The 27,026-nt window shown below is 41.2% G+C and overlaps 1 long non-coding RNA gene across 1 annotated transcript; it reads right to left on the bottom strand.

Moving 5' to 3' along the window:
• Nucleotides 1-10,175: 10,175 nt before the first annotated feature.
• On the bottom strand, nucleotides 10,176-11,938 carry LOC133968663 (uncharacterized). The gene is made up of 3 exons (XR_009924116.1): nucleotides 11,341-11,938; nucleotides 10,517-10,568; nucleotides 10,176-10,249 (listed from the first exon to the last, which is right to left on the bottom strand). It is a non-coding gene; the product is annotated as an uncharacterized LOC133968663 (long non-coding RNA).
• Between the last annotated feature and the right edge of the window lie 15,088 nt (nucleotides 11,939-27,026).

The following is a 27,026-nucleotide window of genomic DNA, read 5'->3' as shown; positions in this document are numbered from 1 at the left end:
TTGATGTGGACTGTTATCAACAGCTCTGTGGGAGATCATCACCTTGAATATTACAGATGAGGTAGAAAGACATTTTATCTATGTGTACAATGTTGTATTTCTTTGTCACGTTTTATCAAAAGCGATTTAAAGTATGTGCATTTAACCATTAGGATACAAACCCAGACCCTAGTACATCGGTTCTAGCTGAAATAAGTAGTGCTTCATAAACAACACAAAACATTCATAACAGTACGCTTCTGCTCCTCATTAATGCAGCTCCTGATGTCCCCAGCAGCAACATGGTGGAGATCTGCAGCTTCATGCTGGTCAACTGGAAGACAACTGATTAAGATTAAAAGATTAAGATTAAAATCCATTTATTCATCCCAAACACATGCACAGACATGCAAAGGCACACTCATGCAGGTAGGGAAATTTAATCGCTGCTTTTTACCCATCTGGTGCAGGACACACAGAGCAGTGAGCGACCATGTACGGCGCTCGGGGGAGCAGATGTTGGGGGAGTGAGGTGCCTTGCTCATGGGCACTAGAGAGGGTAGGGAGACTCTTGGATTTTTGGACAGATCAATCCAGGTTCGACTTTTGTTGTCTCTCCATGGAGTCGAACCAAAGACGAACCAGAGACCTTCTCTGCCCATAGTCCAAGTTTCTGCCACTCGACCACCGCCTCTCCTCATGCATCATCAAACTAGTAATCTACACATCACTCCATGCGTTGCTCCCTTAACTACAGATGGCCTGCGAATGTCATGGAGTTTTACAGTGAATTAGACAGTTTAGGTATGATTTTAATCTCCACACATCAGTGTTGTAAACAGTTCTCAAATTAATTATAGAATTATGTTTTCACACTGAGAGAAGTGGAAATACTTGATTTGGACTGTTATCAATAGGTCTGTGGGAGATTATCACCTTGAATAGTACTGATGAGGTAGAAAGACATTTTATGTATTTGTACAATGTTGTATTTCTTTCAGCACTTTTATCAGAAGGGACTTAAAATATGTACATTTCACCATGAGGATATAAACCAAGACCACAGTACAACAGTTCTATCTGAAATCTGTTGTGCTTTATACACAACACAAAACATTCTTTAACAGTGCGTTTTTTCTCTTCATAGATGAAGAACTGCAGCACCTGATGTCCTCAGCAGCAACATGGTGGAGATCTGATTTGATACACTTTAGATAAGAACCCAGTGTTTTATATTTCTGCTTTGCCATAAGAGACAGAACATGGTCATCACAGCTGTGTCCTTCAGGCTCGTCTGTCCCTAATAAAATGATAGGAAACATGAAAGTGATCGTCATTATTGTAGAGGAAGAGTTACATATGAACAAAGTGTGTAATCTTATTTTCTGTGGATATTCAACTGTGTATTTGAATATGCTTTTGGATTAAAACGTGCACTACCATGACAATGAATGTTTTTAATGGAGCTATTTCACATTAAAAGTATTGCATTATAATTTAATACATTATGTATTATGTGCAATACTTTGATTGTTTTTAAGTAATGAAATCAGGTCTGTACCTGGAGTCAGTGTTCAGTCTGGTTGGATTCAAGTTGTGTGTCAAGTTGGACCTTCTAGAGGAACATGAAACCAATACACAGATATGTAAAGTCATACATGGGCCAGGTTAAGTAATTAACAGACTTTTAAATGGTAAAAATAAAATATTAGTTCAAAGTTAATCAGAGCATAATCATTTCAGAATAGGAAATAGGTAGTGCATATAAACCCACAACTCTGTATGACACTGTCTGTTCTAGTAAAGTTACAAGGCTATGACTTACTCATATTTAACAAAAGAATTCAGTGAGGTCTGTCTGAGATTAACGATTTAAATACTGAAGGTGGGAGACACGGTTATTTTTCACTGTAACACATGACAGGACATCAACACCGTGACTCTGAATAAAGAGCCTTAAAAGACGTAGTGCTCCTTTGAACAGCTGCTCTTACAATGTGTAGCAAGTGCTAAATCTCCATTAGTATAATAGTAACAAAAATCACCCTTTACATAATTGAACATATATTTTCCATGTGAACCCCTTTAACACAGTTCAATTCAGGAGCAAAATATAATTTATACAGTATTTATTAGAGCTAGTATTAGTAAACAGATCAAACAAATGCAGTACAACACATCACACATCCACAGTGTCTCTTTTGCTTATCATCACAGTCAGTCAGAAGTGTCCGTTTAACTTACGTAGCAGTTGAGAGATGCTTCGTTGGAGGTAGCAGGAGCTAGCTCATAGCCAGTGCTGCTGTTGAGAGCGGCAGAGTTCACACAGGAAAAGACACGACGGACGGGGGAAAAAAGCTTTGAGTCCCACACTCTAACCTGCTGAGCGAACAACGTCCACAGTGACTCCGCCGCCGTCCTCTCATCCAGACTCGCCAACCGTTCTCCGGTTCTTCGTGATACACAGCTCCGCAGCTTGTGACGACGTAACTCATGAGGCGTTCACTTGCAGCTGTGTTAAATGCAGCTTCGTTTGTCATGGCGAGTTGAAGAAGTCTGCTGCAAAGCTATGAATAATCCGCATGATGAAAACTCACAGCAATGTTATGCCTACATTATCAATATATTGAGACCCATGTGACACAGTTTGACATGGTTTAGCAAAGTGAATGAGGAGAAATACATCCAAGTGTGAGACGTAACAAACCGAAAGCGGTCTCATGCTGCGTTCAGGGTAACTCTGTTAAAATGGGTTTCATAGGTCATGATGAGCTGATGAACTTTGATGCCACGCCATTAACAATCTGCATGATGAAAAGTCACAATAATGTTATGCCTACATTATCAATATCTTGAGACCAATTTGACACAGTTTGACATGGTTTAGTAAAGTGGCTGGAGGGAAATACATCAAAGAGTAAGATGACCAAAACAAGACATTTCCTGATGCCACCAGGGGGCGCTTTCCTTTTAAGTCATGATTTCTAGGTAGATGTCTTCCGGTCGCGACTCTTGTCTTATATGTGTAGTTTGGAGTCGATTGGACAAAATATGTCTAAGTTACAGAAGCTCGCTTATATTGGCGTTTAGTCGAACTTTGAGACCTCACCACGGTCACACGGTATGATGAAAAGTTTAAATTCTGATAACTTTAGATCTTCATCTTGTTTTGTAGAGTCTCATCTAATTTTTAAGTTGATCTGATGAAAGCTGTCTGAGTAGTACATAAAAACATAACACGTACCAAAATAAGACATTTCGCGTTACCACCAGGGGGCGCTGTGATTGTAAGTCACAATTTCTGCACCCATGTCTTCTGGTGGCGACTCTTGTCGAATGTGTCTAGTTTGGACTCAATTGGACAAAATATGTCTGAAATATGGAAGCTTGTGTTTTGATGGCGTTTCATCAAACTTTAACGCCACACCACGGTCAGACGGTTTTGCTAAAACGTAATCCTTCAATAACTTTAGATCTCCAATTTGTTGTGATGACGATCGTCTAAATTTGAAGTTGATCTGATGAAAGCTGTACGACAAGTACATCAAAGAAAAAATATGGAATATGACCGAAATGGCCACTAAAGTCAAACTGGCGGGCTTCCTGCTGCGTTATTCATAATGCACTGATGGACTTTTTTGTGCATCTTGTCATGAGACACAATAGTCTATGTTTTTTTTGAGGATCGGTGAATGCTAAATGAGGGGCTTTTCCGTAGGTGGCGCTCTTGAGCCATTTTGCCACGCCCTTTTCAAAATACTTCAGAAAACGTAAACTTGCGCACATTTGTAATTTACTGTACACTTTAGAAACTTTTTGAGCACGTTAAAGCCCTCAAAAAGCCAATTCACTGAGCGAAGAAAAATAATAATAATAATAATCTTTTCAATTTCAATAGGTCCTCTCACCGATTTCGGTGCTCGGGCCCTAACTAGGGCTACGTTGTAGCACTAACGGGCCCGAGCACAGGCAATTTCAAGTCTGTTGCGGTCGGGGAAGAGAGAACGTTCGATGACCAAGCGCTCGTCTCCACATTGCCTGCGTTTGCCCTGTGCGGCAAGGAAGATCGCTCCACTTCTTCTGGCCAGCCGCTGGTGCTGAACTAGAGGTAAGTAACCTTGAAACTATCCAACATAACATATTGCTTTATCTATCATCATATGCTTACATGCCTCAAGTTTTTTGTAATATGTAATTGTTATAAAAGTTACCGTTTATTTATCACGTCTAATGAACAGATTGAAGCAAGATAACTCGACAGTCTTGTTTTGGTTGTGACATTATTTTTTTTAATGAGTTACTATCAATACGCTACACGTGTACGTTTCATGTGATAGTAACTGTTTCACCAATATTCTGATACAGGATGGCATATCCGCCATTACTATTTTCACATCGTTTATTTAGTCTGTCATGGAGTTGTAGAGTGAATTAGACAGTAGTGATAACATTATAATGTCCACACATCAGTGTTGTAAACACTTCTCCAATTAATTATATAATTATGTTTTCACACTGAGGGAAGTGGAGAGACTTGATGTGGACTGTTATCAACAGCTCTGTGGGAGATCATCACCTTGAATATTACAGATGAGGTAGAAAGACATTTTATCTATGTGTACAATGTTGTATTTCTTTGTCACGTTTTATCAAAAGCGATTTAAAGTATGTGCATTTAACCATTAGGATACAAACCCAGACCCTAGTACATCGGTTCTAGCTGAAATAAGTAGTGCTTCATAAACAACACAAAACATTCATAACAGTACGCTTCTGCTCCTCATTAATGCAGCTCCTGATGTCCCCAGCAGCAACATGGTGGAGATCTGCAGCTTCATGCTGGTCAACTGGAAGACAACTGATTAAGATTAAAAGATTAAGATTAAAATCCATGTATTCATCCAAAACACATGCACAGACATGCAAAGGCACACTCATGCAGGTAGGGACATTTAATCGCTGCTTTTTACCCATCTGGTGCAGGACACACAGAGCAGTGAGCGACCATGTACGGCACTCGGGGGAGCAGATGTTGGGGGAGTGAGGTGCCTTGCTCATGGGCACTAGAGAGGGTAGGGAGACTCTTGGATTTTTGGACAGATCAATCCAGGTGCGACTTTTGTTGTCTCTCCATGGAGTCGAACCAAAGACGAACCAGAGACCTTCTCTGCCCATAGTCCAAGTTTCTGCCACTCGACCACCGCCTCTCCTCATGCATCATCAAACTAGTAATCTACACATCACTCCATGCGTTGCTCCCTTAACTACAGATGGCCTGCGAATGTCATGGAGTTTTACAGTGAATTAGACAGTTTAGGTATGATTTTAATCTCCACACATCAGTGTTGTAAACAGTTCTCAAATTAATTATAGAATTATGTTTTCACACTGAGAGAAGTGGAAAGACTTGATTTGGACTGTTATCAATAGGTCTGTGGGAGATTATCACCTTGAATAGTACTGATGAGGTAGAAAGACATTTTATGTATTTGTACAATGTTGTATTTCTTTCAGCACTTTTATCAGAAGGGACTTAAAATATGTACATTTCACCATGAGGATATAAACCAAGACCACAGTACAACAGTTCTATCTGAAATCTGTTGTGCTTTATACACAACACAAAACATTCTTTAACAGTGCGTTTTTTCTCTTCATAGATGAAGAACTGCAGCACCTGATGTCCTCAGCAGCAACATGGTGGAGATCTGATTTGATACACTTTAGATAAGAACCCAGTGTTTTATATTTCTGCTTTGCCATAAGAGACAGAACATGGTCATCACAGCTGTGTCCTTCAGGCTCGTCTGTCCCTAATAAAATGATAGGAAACATGAAAGTGATCGTCATTATTGTAGAGGAAGAGTTACATATGAACAAAGTGTGTAATCTTATTTTCTGTGGATATTCAACTGTGTATTTGAATATGCTTTTGGATTAAAACGTGCACTACCATGACAATGAATGTTTTTAATGGAGCTATTTCACATTAAAAGTATTGCATTATAATTTAATACATTATGTATTATGTGCAATACTTTGATTGTTTTTAAGTAATGAAATCAGGTCTGTACCTGGAGTCAGTGTTCAGTCTGGTTGGATTCAAGTTGTGTGTCAAGTTGGACCTTCTAGAGGAACATGAAACCAATACACAGATATGTAAAGTCATACATGGGCCAGGTTAAGTAATTAACAGACTTTTAAATGGTAAAAATAAAATATTAGTTCAAAGTTAATCAGAGCATAATCATTTCAGATTAGGAAATAGGTAGTGCATATAAACCCACAACTCTGTATGACACTGTCTGTTCTAGTAAAGTTACAAGGCTATGACTTACTCATATTTAACAAAAGAATTCAGTGAAGTCTGTCTGAGATTAACGATTTAAATACTGAAGGTGGGAGACACGGTTATTTTTCACTGTAACACGTGACAGGACATCAACACCGTGACTCTGAATAAAGAGCCTTAAAAGACGTAGTGCTCCTTTGAACAGCTGCTCTTACAATGTGTAGCAAGTGCTAAATCTCCATTAGTATAATAGTAACAAAAATCACCCTTTACATAATTGAACATATATTTTCCATGTGAACCCCTTTAACACAGTTCAATTCAGGAGCAAAATATAATTTATACAGTATTTATTAGAGCTAGTATTAGTAAACAGATCAAACAAATGCAGTACAACACATCACACATCCACAGTGTCTCTTTTGCTTATCATCACAGTCAGTCAGAAGTGTCCGTTTAACTTACGTAGCAGTTGAGAGATGCTTCGTTGGAGGTAGCAGGAGCTAGCTCATAGCCAGTGCTGCTGTTGAGAGCGGCAGAGTTCACACAGGAAAAGACACGACGGACGGGGGAAAAAAGCTTTGAGTCCCACACTCTAACCTGCTGAGCGAACAACGTCCACAGTGACTCCGCCGCCGTCCTCTCATCCAGACTCGCCAACCGTTCTCCGGTTCTTCGTGATACACATCTCCGCAGCTTGTGACGACGTAACTCATGAGGCGTTCACTTGCAGCTGTGTTAAATAAAGCTTCGTTTGTCATGGCGAGTTGAAGAAGTCTGCTGCAAAGCTATGAATAATCCGCATGATGAAAACTCACAGCAATGTTATGCCTACATTATCAATATATTGAGACCCATGTGACACAGTTTGACATGGTTTAGCAAAGTGAATGAGGAGAAATACATCCAAGTGTGAGACGTAACAAACCGAAAGCGGTCTCATGCTGCGTTCAGGGTAACTCTGTTAAAATGGGTTTCATAGGTCATGATGAGCTGATGAACTTTGATGCCACGCCATTAACAATCTGCATGATGAAAAGTCACAATAATGTTATGCCTACATTATCAATATCTTGAGACCAATTTGACACAGTTTGACATGGTTTAGTAAAGTGGCTGGAGGGAAATACATCAAAGAGTAAGATGACCAAAACAAGACATTTCCTGATGCCACCAGGGGGCGCTTTCCTTTTAAGTCATGATTTCTAGGTAGATGTCTTCCGGTCGCGACTCTTGTCTTATATGTGTAGTTTGGAGTCGATTGGACAAAATATGTCTAAGTTACAGAAGCTCGCTTATATTGGCGTTTAGTCGAACTTTGAGACCTCACCACGGTCACACGGTATGATGAAAAGTTTAAATTCTGATAACTTTAGATCTTCATCTTGTTTTGTAGAGTCTCATCTAATTTTTAAGTTGATCTGATGAAAGCTGTCTGAGTAGTACATAAAAACATAACACGTACCAAAATAAGACATTTCGCGTTACCACCAGGGGGCGCTGTGATTGTAAGTCACAATTTCTGCACCCATGTCTTCTGGTGGCGACTCTTGTCGAATGTGTCTAGTTTGGACTCAATTGGACAAAATATGTCTGAAATATGGAAGCTTGTGTTTTGATGGCGTTTCATCAAACTTTAACGCCACACCACGGTCAGACGGTTTTGCTAAAACGTAATCCTTCAATAACTTTAGATCTCCAATTTGTTGTGATGACGATCGTCTAAATTTGAAGTTGATCTGATGAAAGCTGTACGACAAGTACATCAAAGAAAAAATATGGAATATGACCAAAATGGCCACTAAAGTCAAACTGGCGGGCTTCCTGTTGCGTTATTCATAATGCACTGATGGACTTTTTTGTGCATCTAGTCATGATACACAATAATCTTTGTTTTTTTTGAGGATCGGTGAATGCTAAATGAGGGGCTTTTCCGTAGGTGGCGCTCTTGAGCCATTTTGCCACGCCCTTTTCAAAATACTCCAGAATACGTAATTTTACGCCGCCTTCGAATTTACTGCAAACTCCTACAACTTTTTGAGCACATTAAAGCCCTCAAAAAGCCAATTCATTTAAGCTAAGAAAAATAATAATAACTAGGGCTACGTTGTAGCACTAACGGGCCCGAGCACAGGCAATTTCAAGTCTGTTGCGGTCGGGGAAGAGAGAACGTTCGATGACCAAGCGCTCGTCTCCACATTGCCTGCGTTTGCCCTGTGCGGCAAGGAAGATCGCTCCACTTCTTCTGGCCAGCCGCTGGTGCTGAACTAGAGGTAAGTAACCTTGAAACTATCCAACATAACATATTGCTTTATCTATCATCATATGCTTACATGCCTCAAGTTTTTTGTAATATGTAATTGTTATAAAAGTTACCGTTTATTTATCACGTCTAATGAACAGATTGAAGCAAGATAACTCGACAGTCTTGTTTTAGTTGTGACATTATTTTTTTTAATGAGTTACTATCAATACGCTACACGTGTACGTTTCATGTGATAGTAACTGTTTCACCAATATTCTGATACAGGATGGTATATCCGCCATTACTATTTTCACATCGTTTATTTAGTCTGTCATGGAGTTGTAGAGTGAATTAGACAGTAGTGATAACATTATAATGTCCACACATCAGTGTTGTAAACACTTCTCCAATTAATTATATAATTATGTTTTCACACTGAGGGAAGTGGAGAGACTTGATGTGGACTGTTATCAACAGCTCTGTGGGAGATCATCACCTTGAATATTACAGATGAGGTAGAAAGACATTTTATCTATGTGTACAATGTTGTATTTCTTTGTCACGTTTTATCAAAAGCGATTTAAAGTATGTGCATTTAACCATTAGGATACAAACCCAGACCCTAGTACATCGGTTCTAGCTGAAATAAGTAGTGCTTCATAAACAACACAAAACATTCATAACAGTACGCTTCTGCTCCTCATTAATGCAGCTCCTGATGTCCCCAGCAGCAACATGGTGGAGATCTGCAGCTTCATGCTGGTCAACTGGAAGACAACTGATTAAGATTAAAAGATTAAGATTAAAATCCATGTATTCATCCAAAACACATGCACAGACATGCAAAGGCACACTCATGCAGGTAGGGACATTTAATCGCTGCTTTTTACCCATCTGGTGCAGGACACACAGAGCAGTGAGCGACCATGTACGGCACTCGGGGGAGCAGATGTTGGGGGAGTGAGGTGCCTTGCTCATGGGCACTAGAGAGGGTAGGGAGACTCTTGGATTTTTGGACAGATCAATCCAGGTGCGACTTTTGTTGTCTCTCCATGGAGTCGAACCAAAGACGAACCAGAGACCTTCTCTGCCCATAGTCCAAGTTTCTGCCACTCGACCACCGCCTCTCCTCATGCATCATCAAACTAGTAATCTACACATCATTCCATGCGTTGCTCCCTTAACTACAGATGGCCTGCGAATGTCATGGAGTTTTACAGTGAATTAGACAGTTTAGGTATGATTTTAATCTCCACACATCAGTGTTGTAAACAGTTCTCAAATTAATTATAGAATTATGTTTTCACACTGAGAGAAGTGGAAAGACTTGATTTGGACTGTTATCAATAGGTCTGTGGGAGATTATCACCTTGAATAGTACTGATGAGGTAGAAAGACATTTTATGTATTTGTACAATGTTGTATTTCTTTCAGCACTTTTATCAGAAGGGACTTAAAATATGTACATTTCACCATGAGGATATAAACCAAGACCACAGTACAACAGTTCTATCAGAAATCTGTTGTGCTTTATACACAACACAAAACATTCTTTAACAGTGCGTTTTTTCTCTTCATAGATGAAGAACTGCAGCACCTGATGTCCTCAGCAGCAACATGGTGGAGATCTGATTTGATACACTTTAGATAAGAACCCAGTGTTTTATATTTCTGCTTTGCCATAAGAGACAGAACATGGTCATCACAGCTGTGTCCTTCAGGCTCGTCTGTCCCTAATAAAATGATAGGAAACATGAAAGTGATCGTCATTATTGTAGAGGAAGAGTTACATATGAACAAAGTGTGTAATCTTATTTTCTGTGGATATTCAACTGTGTATTTGAATATGCTTTTGGATTAAAACGTGCACTACCATGACAATGAATGTACAGTATGGAGTTATTTCACATTCAAAGTATTGCATATATTATTTAATACACAATGTATTATGTGCAGTACTTTGCCATGGTTGTTTGTAATTAATGAAAAGAGGTCTGTACCTGAAGTCGGTGTTCAATGTGGTTGAATTCCAGTTGTCTCATGCTGGACATGCTAGAGAAAATTTCAACATAAATATACAAATGTGTAAAGTCATACATGTGCCAGGTTAAGTCCTTAACACACTTTAAATGGTAAAAAAGGAAGTGTATTACTTCAAAGTTAAACAGATCATAATCATTTCAGCTTAGGAAATAGTTAGTGTACATCAGCATCAAATTCTCTATTACACTGTCTGTTCTAATAAAGATACAAGGCTATAATTTATTTATATTTAACAGAACAATTCAGTGAAATCTGCCTGAGATTACAATGTAAACAGTGCAGGCAGCAGAACGTTTAGCTTTCTCTGTAAGACATCATAACAATACTCTGAATAAAGAGCTTTGGAAGTTGAATTCCCCTTTAAACATCTGCTCTTAAAATACAGATGTGACTTTAAATACGCACGTTTCAATTGATCACTGTAAGTCTGTTTCAGTAGAATAACTAACTGTGTAACATTGTCAAGTCAAATGCCTTGGCGAGTGAAACCATTTTATAGCAATAGATATCCTGATGGAGCTAATTCACCGGACACACACAGTCTCCTGTCTCAGATTTAACCTCATAAACTAACGCATGCCACTGCTGGGCGGACCTACTCATGTCGGTTCATATCGGTGTGTGTCGGTAATAGTGCCGTTCGCATTAAACAGGAGTTAATGCCCCAGATCGGAGTTCGTATTTAGCCTCCATGCTAACGGACGTTAGCTCGAATGCATGGTACTAAAACACCCTGCGAATCACTTCTACACATCTAAATAAAATACTGAGCTTGACTTACCACAGAAACGGGAGCGCAGACGTCTTTAACGTGTCCGTCAGCAGAACAAGCAAAACATCAAACTGTGTTATTCATCCGATACTGAGTGGGAGGTTTCGAAAGTCTCGAGTTGTGTTCAATGACACAGGAAAAAGTAAGGAGAAGGGAGGGCGCAGCTCACTGTGACGTCACGTAAATTTCAAACCACTATATCGCTTATTATAGCGATATAGAGGTAGTTACGAAAAAGTTCACCCCCTCAGAGTTTTAATGAAGGAAGAACATAGCGATTGAGACTAAAACCAAAGTTTGAATAATGCTGTAAACAGGTTTAATTCTACTCTAAAATTGGGCATTTTAACATGGGATTCAATGGGACTCTCTCCGACGAGCTGATGAACTTTCAAGCCATGCCATTAATAAACCGCATGATAAAAAGTCACAATAATCTTATGGCTACATTATCAATGTCTTGAGACCCATTAAACAAAGTTTGACATGGTTTTGCATATTGGATGAGCAGGAATACATCAGAGTGTCAGCTATACATTTCCTGCTGCCACCAGGGGGCGCTGTCATTTTAAGTCACGATTTCTGTATAGATGTCTTCATATCGCAACTATTGTCTTATGTGTCTAGTTTGGACTTGATTAGACAAAATATGTCCAAGATACAGAAGCTCGTGTTTTAGTGCGTTTCACCGAAGTCTCATCAAACTTTAGCGCCACGCCACAATCACACGGTTTGACGAAAAGTCGATCTTTCAATAACTTTAGATCTTCATTTTGTTGTGATGACAGTCGTCTAAATATTAAGTTGATTTGATAAAAGCTGTACGACTAGTATATAAAAACATAAAACGTGACAAAAACAAGACTTTTCCTGCTGTCACCAGGGGGCGCTGTCACTTTAAGTCACGATTTCTGTATAGATGTCTTCATATCTCTACTCTTGTCTTATGTGTGTAGTTTGGACTCGATAGGACAAAATAAGTCTGAGATATAGAAGCCCGTGTTTTGATGGCGTTTAATCAAACTTTAACGCCACACCACGGTCAGACGGTTTTGCTAAAACGTAATCCTTCAATAACTTTAGATCTCCAATTTGTTGTGATGACGATCGTCTAAATTTGAAGTTGATCTGATGAAAGCTGTACGACAAGTACATCAAAGAAAAAATATGGAATATGACCAAAATGGCCACTAAAGTCAAACTGGCGGGCTTCCTGTTGCGTTATTCATAATGCACTGATGGACTTTTTTGTGCATCTAGTCATGATACACAATAATCTTTGTTTTTTTTGAGGATCGGTGAATGCTAAATGAGGGGCTTTTCCGTAGGTGGCGCTCTTTAGCCATTTTGCCACGCCCTTTTCAAAATACTCCAGAATACGTAATTTTACGCCGCCTTCGAATTTACTGCAAACTCCTACAACTTTTTGAGCACATTAAAGCCCTCAAAAAGCCAATTCATTTAAGCTAAGAAAAATAATAATAATAATAATAATAATAATCATTTCAATTTCAATAGGGCCTCCCACCGATTTCGGTGCTCGGGCCCTAACTAGGGCTACGTTGTAGCACTTGCGGGCCCGAGCACCCGCACGTTGAAGCCTGTTGCGGTCGGTGGAGAGAGCGATCGATGACCAAGCGCACATCATCGATCGAGCATGCACTTCTCCACGTTGCCTGCGTTTTGCGCTCTGCGGCAGTAGGTTTGCCAGTAGGTGGCGCCATCACTATTATTACGCACAGACATATAGATCTGTTCAAGTAGGCGCTCTGATGTAGCGTGAGAAATTTTGTGTCAATTGGACAATGTTTCCGCAACTTAATTTTCACACTGATCAATAGGTGGCGCTATGATCCTGAACTAATATTCATATATGGAGCTGTTCTATTCAGGATTGTGATCATAGGTCAGTAGTTTGGAGCCGGTTGGATAATGCAGAGTGGATTAACAAAGTACTTCCTGTTTCCTGGCGAATCAGTAGGTGGCGCTATGACACTGAGGAAATATTGACACATAGAGCTGTTCAGGCTTGTACTCTGACCATGTGACAGAAGTTTTGTAGTGATAGGACAATGCACAGTGGAGTTATGATAACATTGTGTCCTTTGGCGAAGGAAAATCCTTCGCCGCACATCAATGTTTACACGGTTTGAGGAAACGTCACAATTCTGACCATGATCTAATGACTTGACTGATCTGATTTGAGCTGTATATTGTAAATCAGCCAGGAGCAGTTCATCAAAGTATAAAACATGTCACTTCCTGTAGCCACCAGGGGGCGCTGTAATTTCAAGTCATAATTTCTGTGTAGATGTCATCAGGATGGCACCCTTGTCTTACATGTCTAGTTTGGACTCGATTGGACAATGTATGTCCGAGATACAGAACCTCGTGTTTTGATGGCGTTTAATCAAACTCAAGACGCCACGCCACGGTCACACGGTGTGACGAAAGGTCAATCTCTTAATCATTTTTTATCTCCATCTTGTTGTGATGGCACTGATCTTAATTTGAAGTTAATCTGATGAAAGCCCTGGGACAAGTGCATCAAGTAAAAATGTGGAATATGGAAAAAAAATGGCCACTTAATCCAAAATGGCGGACTCCCTGTTTGGTCAAGCATACCTATCCAAGATATTTTTTTGTTTGTTATGAAACGACACATGTCCCGATAGATTTGTATAAATGTCGGCCATCGTAGTGCCGGGGTTGCCCTATAGGGGGCGCTGGTCAGTTTTTTTGCCACGCCCATTTCTTAAAACCATATGAATATCTTCAGGGGGGGGCTGTTGTTACACACATGTAGTTTGAGAGAGATAGAATCATGAACACTGAAGTTACAGCAATTTCGTGTTTCACGGCGAGTTGATGAACTTTAATGCCACGCCATTCATATGGCGTTTGACGAAAAGTCACGGTAATCTTATGTCTTCATTGTCAATGTCTTGGGACCCATTTGATACAGTTTGACATGGTTGAGGTCAGTGGATGAGGAGAAATTCATCCAAGTGTAAGACAAGCAAAAAACAAGACATTTCCTGTTGCCACCAGGGGGCGCTGCGGTTTTAAGTCATCATTTATGCATAGATGTCATCAGGCGGGGACTATTGTCTTACATGTCTAGTTTGGACTTGATTGGAACATGTATGTCCGAGATACAGATGCCCGTGTTTTGATGGCGTGTAACCAATTTTTAACGCCATGCCACGGTCACACGGTGTGATAAAAAAAAAATCCCTCAATCATTTTTTATCTCCATCTTGTTGTGATGACACTCATCTGAATTTGAAGTTGATCTGATGAAAGCCCTGGGACAAGTACGTAAAAGTAAAAATGTGGGATATTGCCAAAATGGCCACTAAAAGCAAAATGGCGGACTTCCTGTTGCGTTTTTCATAATGCTCCATGAGACTTTTTTTCATGACTGGTCACGATACACCTATATCCAGATTTTGATGAAAATCCGTTATGTGGAAACCTAGGGGCTGGTTCCAGGGGGCGCTGTAGAGCCATTTTGCCACGCCCAATTCCAATTACTCCAGAATACTAAAATATCCGCAGACCTTGAATTTCCTGCAAAGTTTCATAACTTTTTGAGCATGTCTAGACCCTGAAAAAGCCCCCCAAAGGGAAATAATAATAATAATAATAATAATAATAATAATAATAATAATAAAAATCCTTACAGATTCAATAGGGCCTCTCACCATTCGGTGCTCGGGCCCTAATAATAATAATAATAATAAAAATCCTTACAGATTCAATAGGGCCTCTCACCATTCGGTGCTCGGGCCCTAATAATAATAATAATAATAAAAATCCTTACAGATTCAATAGGGCCTCTCACCATTCGGTGCTCGGGCCCTAACTAGGGCTACGTTGTAGCACTTGCGGGCCCGAGCACCCGCACGTTGAAGCCTGTGGAGAGAGCGATCGGTGGAGAGAGCGATCGATGACCAAGCGCACATCATCGATCGAGCATGCACTTCTCCACGTTGCATGCGTTTTGCGCTCTGCGGCAGTAGGTTTGCCAGTAGGTGGCGCCATCACTATTATTACGCACAGACATATATATCTGTTCATGTAGGCGCTCTGATGTAGCGTGAGCAATTTTGTGTCAATTGGACAATGTTTCCGCAACTTAATTTTCACACTGATCAATAGGTGGCGCTATGATCCTGAACTAATATTCATATATGGAGCTGTTCTATTCAGGATTGTGATCATAGGTCAGTAGTTTGGAGCCGGTTGGATAATGCAGAGTGGATTAACAAAGTACTTCCTGTTTCCTGGCGAATCAGTAGGTGGCGCTATGACACTGAGGAAATATTGACACATAGAGCTGTTCAGGCTTGGACTCTGACCATGTGACAGAAGTTTTGTAGTGATAGGACAATGCACAGTGGAGTTATGATAACATCGTGTCCTTTGGCGAAGGAAAATCCTTCGCCGCACATCAATGTTTACACGGTTTGAGGAAACGTCACAATTCTGACCATGATCTAATGACTTGACTGAGCTGATTTGAGCTGTATATTGTAAATCAGCCAGGAGCAGTTCATCAAAGTATAAAACATGTCACTTCATGTTGCCACCAGGGGGCGCTGTGATTTCAAGTCATAATTTCTGTGTAGATGTCATCAGGATGGCACCCTTGTCTTACATGTCTAGTTTGGACTCGATTGGACAATGTATGTCCGAGATACAGAACCTTGTGTTTTGATGGCGTTTAATCAAACTCAAGACGCCACGCCACGGTCACACGGTGTGACGAAAGGTCAATCTCTTAATCACTTTTTATCTCCATCTTGTTGTGATGGCACTGATCTTAATTTGAAGTTAATCTGATGAAAGCCCTGGGACAAGTGCATCAAGTAAAAATGTGGAATATGGAAAAAAAATGGCCACTTAATCCAAAATGGCGGCCTCCCTGTTTGGTCAAGCATACCTATCCAAGATATTTTTTTGTTTGTTATGAAACGACACATGTCCCGATAGATTTGTATAAATGTCGGCCATCGTAGTGCCGGGGTTGCCCTATAGGGGGCGCTGGTCAGTTGTTTTGCCACGCCCATTTCTTAAAACCATATGAATATCTTCAGGGGGGGGCTGTTGTTACACACATGTAGTTTGAGAGAGATAGAATCATGAACACTGAAGTTACAGCAATTTCGTGTTTCACGGCGAGTTGATGAACTTTAATGCCACGCCATTCATATGGCGTTTGACGAAAAGTCACGGTAATCTTATGTCTTCATTGTCAATGTCTTGGGACCCATTTGATACAGTTTGACATGGTTGAGGTCAGTGGATGAGGAGAAATTCATCCAAGTGTAAGACAAGCAAAAAACAAGACATTTCCTGTTGCCACCAGGGGGCGCTGCGGTTTTAAGTCATCATTTATGCATAGATGTCATCAGGCGGGGACTATTGTCTTACATGTCTAGTTTGGACTTGATTGGAAGATGTATGTCCGAGATACAGATGCCCGTGTTTTGATGGCGTGTAACCAATTTTTAACGCCATGCCACGGTCACACGGTGTGATAAAAAAAAAATCCCTCAATCATTTTTTATCTCCATCTTGTTGTGATGACACTCATCTGAATTTGAAGTTGATCTGATGAAAGCCCTGGGACAAGTACGTAAAAGTAAAAATGTGGGATATTGCCAAAATGGCCACTAAAAGCAAAATGGCGGACTTCCTGTTGCGTTTTTCATAATGCTCCATGAGACTTTTTTTCATGACTGGTCACGATACACCTATATCCAGATTTTTATGAAAATCCGTTATGTGGAAACCTAGGGGCTGGTTCCAGGGGGCGCTGTAGAGCCATTTTGCCACGCCCAATTCCAATTACTCCAGAATACTAAAATATCCGCAGACCTTGAATTTCCTGCAAAGTTTCATAACTTTTTGAGCATGTCTAGACCCTGAAAAAGCCCCCCAAAGGGAAATAATAATAACTAGGGCTACGTTGTAGCACTTGCGGGCCCGAGCACCCGCACGTTGAAGCCTGTTGCGGTCGGTGGAGAGAGCGATCGATGACCAAGCGCACATCATCGATCGAGCATGCACTTCTCCACGTTGCATGCGTTTTGCGCTCTGCGGCAGTAGGTTTGCCAGTAGGTGGCGCCATCACTATTATTACGCACAGACATATATATCTGTTCATGTAGGCGCTCTGATGTAGCGTGAGCAATTTTGTGTCAATTGGACAATGTTTCCGCAACTTAATTTTCACACTGATCAATAGGTGGCGCTATGATCCTGAACTAATATTCATATATGGAGCTGTTCTATTCAGGATTGTGATCATAGGTCAGTAGTTTGGAGCTGGTTGGATAATGCAGAGTGGATTAACAAAGTACTTCCTGTTTCCTGGCGAATCAGTAGGTGGCGCTATGACACTGAGGAAATATTGACACATAGAGCTGTTCAGGCTTGGACTCTGACCATGTGACAGAAGTTTTGTAGTGATAGGACAATGCACAGTGGAGTTATGATAACATCGTGTCCTTTGGCGAAGGAAAATCCTTCGCCGCACATCAATGTTTACACGGTTTGAGGAAACGTCACAATTCTGACCATGATCTAATGACTTGACTGATCTGATTTGAGCTGTATATTGTAAATCAGCCAGGAGCAGTTCATCAAAGTATAAAACATGTCACTTCCTGTAGCCACCAGGGGGCGCTGTAATTTCAAGTCATAATTTCTGTGTAGATGTCATCAGGATGGCACCCTTGTCTTACATGTCTAGTTTGGACTCGATTGGACAATGTATGTCCGAGATACAGAACCTCGTGTTTTGATGGCGTTTAATCAAACTCAAGACGCCACGCCACGGTCACACGGTGTGACGAAAGGTCAATCTCTTAATCACTTTTTATCTCCATCTTGTTGTGATGGCACTGATCTTAATTTGAAGTTAATCTGATGAAAGCCCTGGGACAAGTGCATCAAGTAAAAATGTGGAATATGGAAAAAAAATGGCCACTTAATCCAAAATGGCGGCCTCCCTGTTTGGTCAAGCATACCTATCCAAGATATTTTTTTGTTTGTTATGAAACGACACATGTCCCGATAGATTTGTATAAATGTCAGCCATCGTAGTGCCGGGGTTGCCCTATAGGGGGCGCTGGTCAGTTTTTTTGCCACGCCCATTTCTTAAAACCATATGAATATCTTCAGGGGGGGGCTGTTGTTACACACATGTAGTTTGAGAGAGATAGAATCATGAACACTGACGTTACAGCAATTTCGTGTTTCACGGCGAGTTGATGAACTTTAATGCCACGCCATTCATATGGCGTTTGACGAAAAGTCACGGTAATCTTATGTCTTCATTGTCAATGTCTTGGGACCCATTTGATACAGTTTGACATGGTTGAGGTCAGTGGATGAGGAGGAATTCATCCAAGTGTAAGACGAGCAAAAAACAAGACATTTCCTGTTGCCACCAGGGGGCGCTGCGGTTTTAAGTCATCATTTATGCATAGATGTCATCAGGCGGGGACTATTGTCTTACATGTCTAGTTTGGACTTGATTGGAACATGTATGTCCGAGATACAGATGCCCGTGTTTTGATGGCGTGTAACCAATTTTTAACGCCATGCCACGGTCACACGGTGTGATAAAAAAAAAATCCCTCAATCATTTTTTATCTCCATCTTGTTGTGATGACACTCATCTGAATTTGAAGTTGATCTGATGAAAGCCCTGGGACAAGTACGTAAAAGTAAAAATGTGGGATATTGCCAAAATGGCCACTAAAAGCAAAATGGCGGACTTCCTGTTGTGTTTTTCATAATGCTCCATGAGACTTTTTTTCATGACTGGTCACGATACACCTATATCCAGATTTTGATGAAAATCCGTTATGTGGAAACCTAGGGGCTGGTTCCAGGGGGCGCTGTAGAGCCATTTTGCCACGCCCAATTCCAATTACTCCAGAATACTAAAATATCCGCAGACCTTGAATTTCCTGCAAAGTTTCATAACTTTTTGAGCATGTCTAGACCCTGAAAAAGCCCCCCAAAGGGAAATAATAATAATAATAATAATAATAATAATAATAATAATAATAATAAAAATCCTTACAGATTCAATAGGGCCTCTCACCATTCGGTGCTCGGGCCCTAATAATAAAAATCCTTACAGATTCAATAGGGCCTCTCACCATTCGGTGCTCGGGCCCTAATAACTAGGGCTACGTTGTAGCACTTGCGGGCCCGAGCACCCGCACGTTGAAGCCTGTTGCGGTCGGTGGAGAGAGCGATCGATGACCAAGCGCACATCATCGATCGAGCATGCACTTCTCCACGTTGCATGCGTTTTGCGCTCTGCGGCAGTAGGTTTGCCAGTAGGTGGCGGCATCACTATTATTACGCACAGACATATAGATCTGTTCATGTAGGCGCTCTGATGTAGCGTGAGCAATTTTGTGTCAATTGGACAATGTTTCCGCAACTTAATTTTCACACTGATCAGTAGGTGGCGCTATGACCCTGAACTAATATTTATATGTGGAGCTGTTCAGATCAGTATTGTGATCATAGGTCAGTAGTTTGGAGCCTGTTGGATAATGCAGAGTGGATTAACAAAGTACTTCCTGTTTCCTGGCGAATCAGTAGGTGGCGCTATGACACTGAGGAAATATTGACACATAGAGCTGTTCAGGCTTGTACTCTTATCATGTGACAGAAGTTTGGTAGTGATAGGACAATGCACAGTGTAATTATGAAAACATCGTGTCCTTTGGCGAAGGATGATCCTTCGCCAAACATCAATGTTTACATGGTTTGAGGAAATGTCACAATTCTGACCATGATCTAATGACTTGACTGATCTGATTTGAGCTGTATATTGTAAATCAGCCAGGAGCAGTTCATCAAAGTATAAAACATGTCACTTCCTGTAGCCACCAGGGGGCGCTGTAATTTCAAGTCATAATTTCTGTGTAGATGTCATCAGGATGGCACCCTTGTCTTACATGTCTAGTTTGGACTCGATTGGACAATGTATGTCCGAGATACAGAACCTTGTGTTTTGATGGCGTTTAATCAAACTCAAGAAGCCACGCCACGGTCACACGGTGTGATGAAAGGTCAATCTCTTAATCACTTTTTATCTCCATCTTGTTGTGATGGCACTGATCTTAATTTGAAGTTATTCTGATGAAAGCCCTGGGACAAGTGCATCAAGTAAAAATGTGGAATATGGAAAAAAAATGGCCACTTAATCCAAAATGGCGGCCTCCCTGTTTGGTCAAGCATACCTATCCAAGATATTTTTTTGTTTGTTATGAAACGACACATGTCCCGATAGATTTGTATAAATGTCGGCCATCGTAGTGCCCTGGTTGCCCTATAGGGGGCGCTGGTCAGTTTTTTTGCCACGCCCATTTCTTAAAACCATATGAATATCTTCAGGGGGGGGCTGTTGTTACACACATGTAGTTTGAGAGAGATAGAATCATGAACACTGAAGTTACAGCAATTTCGTGTTTCACGGCGAGTTGATGAACTTTAATGCCACGCCATTCATATGGCGTTTGACGAAAAGTCACGGTAATCTTATGTCTTCATTGTCAAAGTCTTGGGACCTATTTGATACAGTTTGACATGGTTGAGGTCAGTGGATGAGGAGAAATTCATCCAAGTGTAAGACAAGCAAAAAACAAGACATTTCCTGTTGCCACCAGGGGGCGCTGCGGTTTTAAGTCATCATTTATGCATAGATGTCATCAGGCGGGGACTTTTGTCTTACATGTCTAGTTTGGACTTGATTGGAACATGTATGTCCGAGATACAGATGCCCGTGTTTTGATGGCGAGTAACCAATTTTTAACGCCATGCCACGGTCACACGGTGTGATAAAAAAAAAATCCCTCAATCATTTTTTATCTCCATCTTGTTGTGATGACACTCATCTGAATTTGAAGTTGATCTGATGAAAGCCCTGGGACAAGTATGTAAAAGTAAAAATGTGGGATATTGCCAAAATGGCCACTAAAAGCAAAATGGCGGACTTCCTGTTGCGTTTTTCATAATGCTCCATGAGACTTTTTTTCATGACTGGTCACGATACACCTATATCCAGATTTTGATGAAAATCCGTTATGTGGAAACCTAGGGGCTGGTTCCAGGGGGCGCTGTAGAGCCATTTTGCCACGCCCAATTCCAATTACTCCAGAATACTAAAATATCCGCAGACCTTGAATTTCCTGCAAAGTTTCATAACTTTTTGAGCATGTCTAGACCCTGAAAAAGCCCCCCAAAGGGAAATAATAATAATAACTAGGGCTACGTTGTAGCACTTGCGGGCCCGAGCACCCGCACGTTGAAGCCTGTTGCGGTCGGTGGAGAGAGCGATGGATGACCAAGCGCACATCATCGATCGAGCATGCACTTCTCCACGTTGCATGCGTTTTGCGCTCTGCGGCAGTAGGTTTGCCAGTAGGTGGCGCCATCACTATTATTACGCACAGACATATAGATCTGTTCAAGTAGGCGCTCTGATGTAGCGTGAGAAATTTTGTGTCAATTGGACAATGTTTCCGCAACTTAATTTTCACACTGATCAGTAGGTGGCGCTATGACCCTGAACTAATATTTATATGTGGAGCTGTTCAGATCAGTATTGTGATCATAGGTCAGTAGTTTGGAGCCGGTTGGATAATGCAGAGTGGATTTACAAAGTACTTCCTGTTTCCTGGCGAATCAGTAGGTGGCGCTATGACACTGAGGAAATATTGACACATAGAGCTGTTCAGGCTTGGACTCTGACCATGTGACAGAAGTTTTGTAGTGATAGGACAATGCACAGTGGAGTTATGATAACATCGTGTCCTTTGGCGAAGGAAAATCCTTCGCCGCACATCAATGTTTACACGGTTTGAGGAAACGTCACAATTCTGACCATGATCTAATGACTTGACTGATCTGATTTGAGCTGTATATTGTAAATCACACAGGAGCAGTTCATCAAAGTATAAAACATGTCACTTCCTGTAGCCACCAGGGGGCGCTGTAATTTCAAGTCATAATTTCTGTGTAGATGTCATCAGGATGGCACCCTTGTCTTACATGTCTAGTTTGGACTCGATTGGACAATGTATGTCCGAGATACAGAACCTCGTGTTTTGATGGCGTTTAATCAAACTCAAGACGCCACGCCACGGTCACACGGTGTGACGAAAGGTCAATCTCTTAATCACTTTTTATCTCCATCTTGTTGTGATGGCACTGATCTTAATTTGAAGTTAATCTGATGAAAGCCCTGGGACAAGTGCATCAAGTAAAAATGTGGAATATGGAAAAAAAATGGCCACTTAATCCAAAATGGCGGCCTCCCTGTTTGGTCAAGCATACATATCCAAGATATTTTTTTGTTTGTTATGAAACGACACATGTCCCGATAGATTTGTATAAATGTCGGCCATCGTAGTGCCGGGGTTGCCCTATAGGGGGCGCTGGTCAGTTTTTTTGCCACGCCCATTTCTTAAAACCATATGAATATCTTCAGGGGGGGGCTGTTGTTACACACATGTAGTTTGAGAGAGATAGAATCATGAACACTGAAGTTACAGCAATTTCGTGTTTCACGGCGAGTTGATGAACTTTGATGCCACGCCATTCATATGGCGTTTGACGAAAAGTCACGGTAATCTTATGTCTTCATTGTCAATGTCTTGGGACCCATTTGATACAGTTTGACATGGTTGAGGTCAGTGGATGAGGAGAAATTCATCCAAGTGTAAGACAAGCAAAAAACAAGACATTTCCTGTTGCCACCAGGGGGCGCTGCGGTTTTAAGTCATCATTTATGCATAGATGTCATCAGGCGGGGACTATTGTCTTACATGTCTAGTTTGGACTTGATTGGAACATGTATGTCCGAGATACAGATGCCCGTGTTTTGATGGCGTGTAACCAATTTTTAACGCCATGCCACGGTCACACGGTGTGATAAAAAAAAAATCCCTCAATCATTTTTTATCTCCATCTTGTTGTGATGACACTCATCTGAATTTGAAGTTGATCTGATGAAAGCCCTGGGACAAGTACGTAAAAGTAAAAATGTGGGATATTGCCAAAATGGCCACTAAAAGCAAAATGGCGGACTTCCTGTTGCGTTTTTCATAATGCTCCATGAGACTTTTTTTCATGACTGGTCACGATACACCTATATCCAGATTTTGATGAAAATCCGTTATGTGGAAACCTAGGGGCTGGTTCCAGGGGGCGCTGTAGAGCCATTTTGCCACGCCCAATTCCAATTACTCCAGAATACTAAAATATCCGCAGACCTTGAATTTCCTGCAAAGTTTCACAACTTTTTGAGCATGTCTAGACCCTGAAAAAGCCCCCCAAAGGGAAATAATAATAATAATAATAAAAATCCTTACAGATTCAATAGGGCCTCTCACCATTCGGTGCTCGGGCCCTAATAATAATAAAAATCCTTACAGATTCAATAGGGCCTCTCACCATTCGGTGCTCGGGCCCTAACTAGGGCTACGTTGTAGCACTTGCGGGCCCGAGCACCCGCACGTTGAAGCCTGTTGCGGTCGGTGGAGAGAGCGATCGATGACCAAGCGCACATCATCGATCGAGCATGCACTTCTCCACGTTGCATGCGTTTTGCGCTCTGCGGCAGTAGGTTTGCCAGTAGGTGGCGCCATCACTATTATTACGCACAGACATATATATCTGTTCATGTAGGCGCTCTGATGTAGCGTGAGCAATTTTGTGTCAATTGGACAATGTTAACACAACTTAATTTTCACACTGATCAATAGGTGGCGCTATGATCCTGAACTAATATTCATATATGGAGCTGTTCTATTCAGGATTGTGATCATAGGTCAGTAGTTTGGAGCCGGTTGGATAATGCAGAGTGGATTAACAAAGTACTTCCTGTTTCCTGGCGAATCAGTAGGTGGCGCTATGACACTGAGGAAATATTGACACATAGAGCTGTTCAGGCTTGGACTCTGACCATGTGACAGAAGTTTTGTAGTGATAGGACAATGCACAGTGGAGTTATGATAACATTGTGTCCTTTGGCGAAGGAAAATCCTTCGCCGCACATCAATGTTTACACGGTTTGAGGAAACGTCACAATTCTGACCATGATCTAATGACTTGACTGATCTGATTTGAGCTGTATATTGTAAATCAGCCAGGAGCAGTTCATCAAAGTATAAAACATGTCACTTCCTGTAGCCACCAGGGGGCGCTGTAATTTCAAGTAATAATTTCTGTGTAGATGTCATCAGGATGGCACCCTTGTCTTACATGTCTAGTTTGGACTCGATTGGACAATGTATGTCCGAGATACAGAACCTCGTGTTTTGATGGCGTTTAATCAAACTCAAGACGCCACGCCACGGTCACACTGTGTGACGAAAGGTCAATCTCTTAATCACTTTTTATCTCCATCTTGTTGTGATGGCACTGATCTTAATTTGAAGTTAATCTGATGAAAGCCCTGGGACAAGTGCATCAAGTAAAAATGTGGAATATGGAAAAAAAATGGCCACTTAATCCAAAATGGCGGCCTCCCTGTTTGGTCAAGCATACCTATCCAAGATATTTTTTTGTTTGTTATGAAACGACACATGTCCCGATAGATTTGTATAAACGTCGGCCATCGTAGTGCCGGGGTTGCCCTATAGGGGGCGCTGGTCAGTTTTTTTGCCACGCCCATTTCTTAAAACCATATGAATATCTTCGGGGGGGGCTGTTGTTACACACATGTAGTTTGAGAGAGATAGAATCATGAACACTGAAGTTACAGCAATTTCGTGTTTCACGGCGAGTTGATGAACTTTAATGCCACGCCATTCATATGGCGTTTGACGAAAAGTCACGGTAATCTTATGTCTTCATTGTCAATGTCTTGGGACCCATTTGATACAGTTTGACATGGTTGAGGTCAGTGGATGAGGAGAAATTCATCCAAGTGTAAGACAAGCAAAAAACAAGACATTTCCTGTTGCCACCAGGGGGCGCTGCGGTTTTAAGCCATCATTTATGCATAGATGTCATCAGGCGGGGACTATTGTCTTACATGTCTAGTTTGGACTTGATTGGAACATGTATGTCCGAGATAGAGATGCCCGTGTTTTGATGGCGTGTAACCAATTTTTAACGCCATGCCACGGTCACACGGTGTGATAAAAAAAAAATCCCTCAATCATTTTTTATCTCCATCTTGTTGTGATGACACTCATCTGAATTTGAAGTTGATCTGATGAAAGGCCTGGGACAAGTACGTAAAAGTAAAAATGTGGGATATTGCCAAAATGGCCACTAAAAGCAAAATGGCGGACTTCCTGTTGCGTTTTTCATAATGCTCCATGAGACTTTTTTTCATGACTGGTCACGATACACCTATATCCAGATTTTGATGAAAATCCGTTATGTGGAAACCTAGGGGCTGGTTCCAGGGGGCGCTGTAGAGCCATTTTGCCACGCCCAATTCCAATTACTCCAGAATACTAAAATATCCGCAGACCTTGAATTTCCTGCAAAGTTTCATAACTTTTTGAGCATGTCTAGACCCTGAAAAAGCCCCCCAAAGGGAAATAATAATAACTAGGGCTACGTTGTAGCACTTGCGGGCCCGAGCACCCGCACGTTGAAGCCTGTTGCGGTCGGTGGAGAGAGCGATCGATGACCAAGCGCACATCATCGATCGAGCATGCACTTCTCCACGTTGCATGCGTTTTGCGCTCTGCGGCAGTAGGTTTGCCAGTAGGTGGCGCCATCACTATTATTACGCATAGACATTTATATCTGTTCAAGTAGGCGCTCTGATGTAGCGTGAGAAATTTTGTGTCAATTGGACAATGTTAACACAACTTAATTTTCACACTGATCAGTAGGTGGCGCTATGACCCTGAACTAATATTTATATGTGGAGCTGTTCAGATCAGTATTGTGATCATAGGTCAGTAGTTTGGAGCCGGTTGGATAATGCAGAGTGGATTAACAAAGTACTTCCTGTTTCCTGGTGAATCAGTAGGTGGCGCTATGACACTGAGGAAATATTGACACATAGAGCTGTTCAGGCTTGTACTCTTATCATGTGACAGAAGTTTGGTAGTGATAGGACAATGCACAGTGTAATTATGAAAGCATCGTGTCCTTTGGCGAAGGATGATCCTTCGCCAAACATCAATGTTTACATGGTTTGAGGAAATGTCACAATTCTAACCTTGATTCAATGACTTGACTGAGTTCATTTGAGCTGTATATCTTAAAGCAGCCAGGAGCAGTTCATCAAAGTATAAAACATGTCACTTCCTGTAGCCACCAGGGGGCGCTGTAATTTCAAGTCATAATTTCTGTGTAGATGTCATCAGGATGGCACCCTTGTCTTACATGTCTAGTTTGGACTCGATTGGACAATGTATGTCCGAGATACAGAACCTCGTGTTTTGATGGCGTTTAATCAAACTCAAGACGCCACGCCACGGTCACACGGTGTGACGAAAGGTCAATCTCTTAATCACTTTTTATCTCCATCTTGTTGTGATGGCACTGATCTTAATTTGAAGTTAATCTGATGAAAGCCCTGGGACAAGTGCATCAAGTAAAAATGTGGAATATGGAAAAAAAATGGCCACTTAATCCAAAATGGCGGCCTCCCTGTTTGGTCAAGCATACCTATCCAAGATATT

Source organism: Platichthys flesus, chromosome 14 (assembly GCF_949316205.1).
Source record: "Platichthys flesus chromosome 14, fPlaFle2.1, whole genome shotgun sequence".
Lineage (NCBI taxonomy): Eukaryota > Metazoa > Chordata > Actinopteri > Pleuronectiformes > Pleuronectidae > Platichthys > Platichthys flesus.
This window is presented reverse-complemented; position numbering and strand designations above follow the sequence as displayed.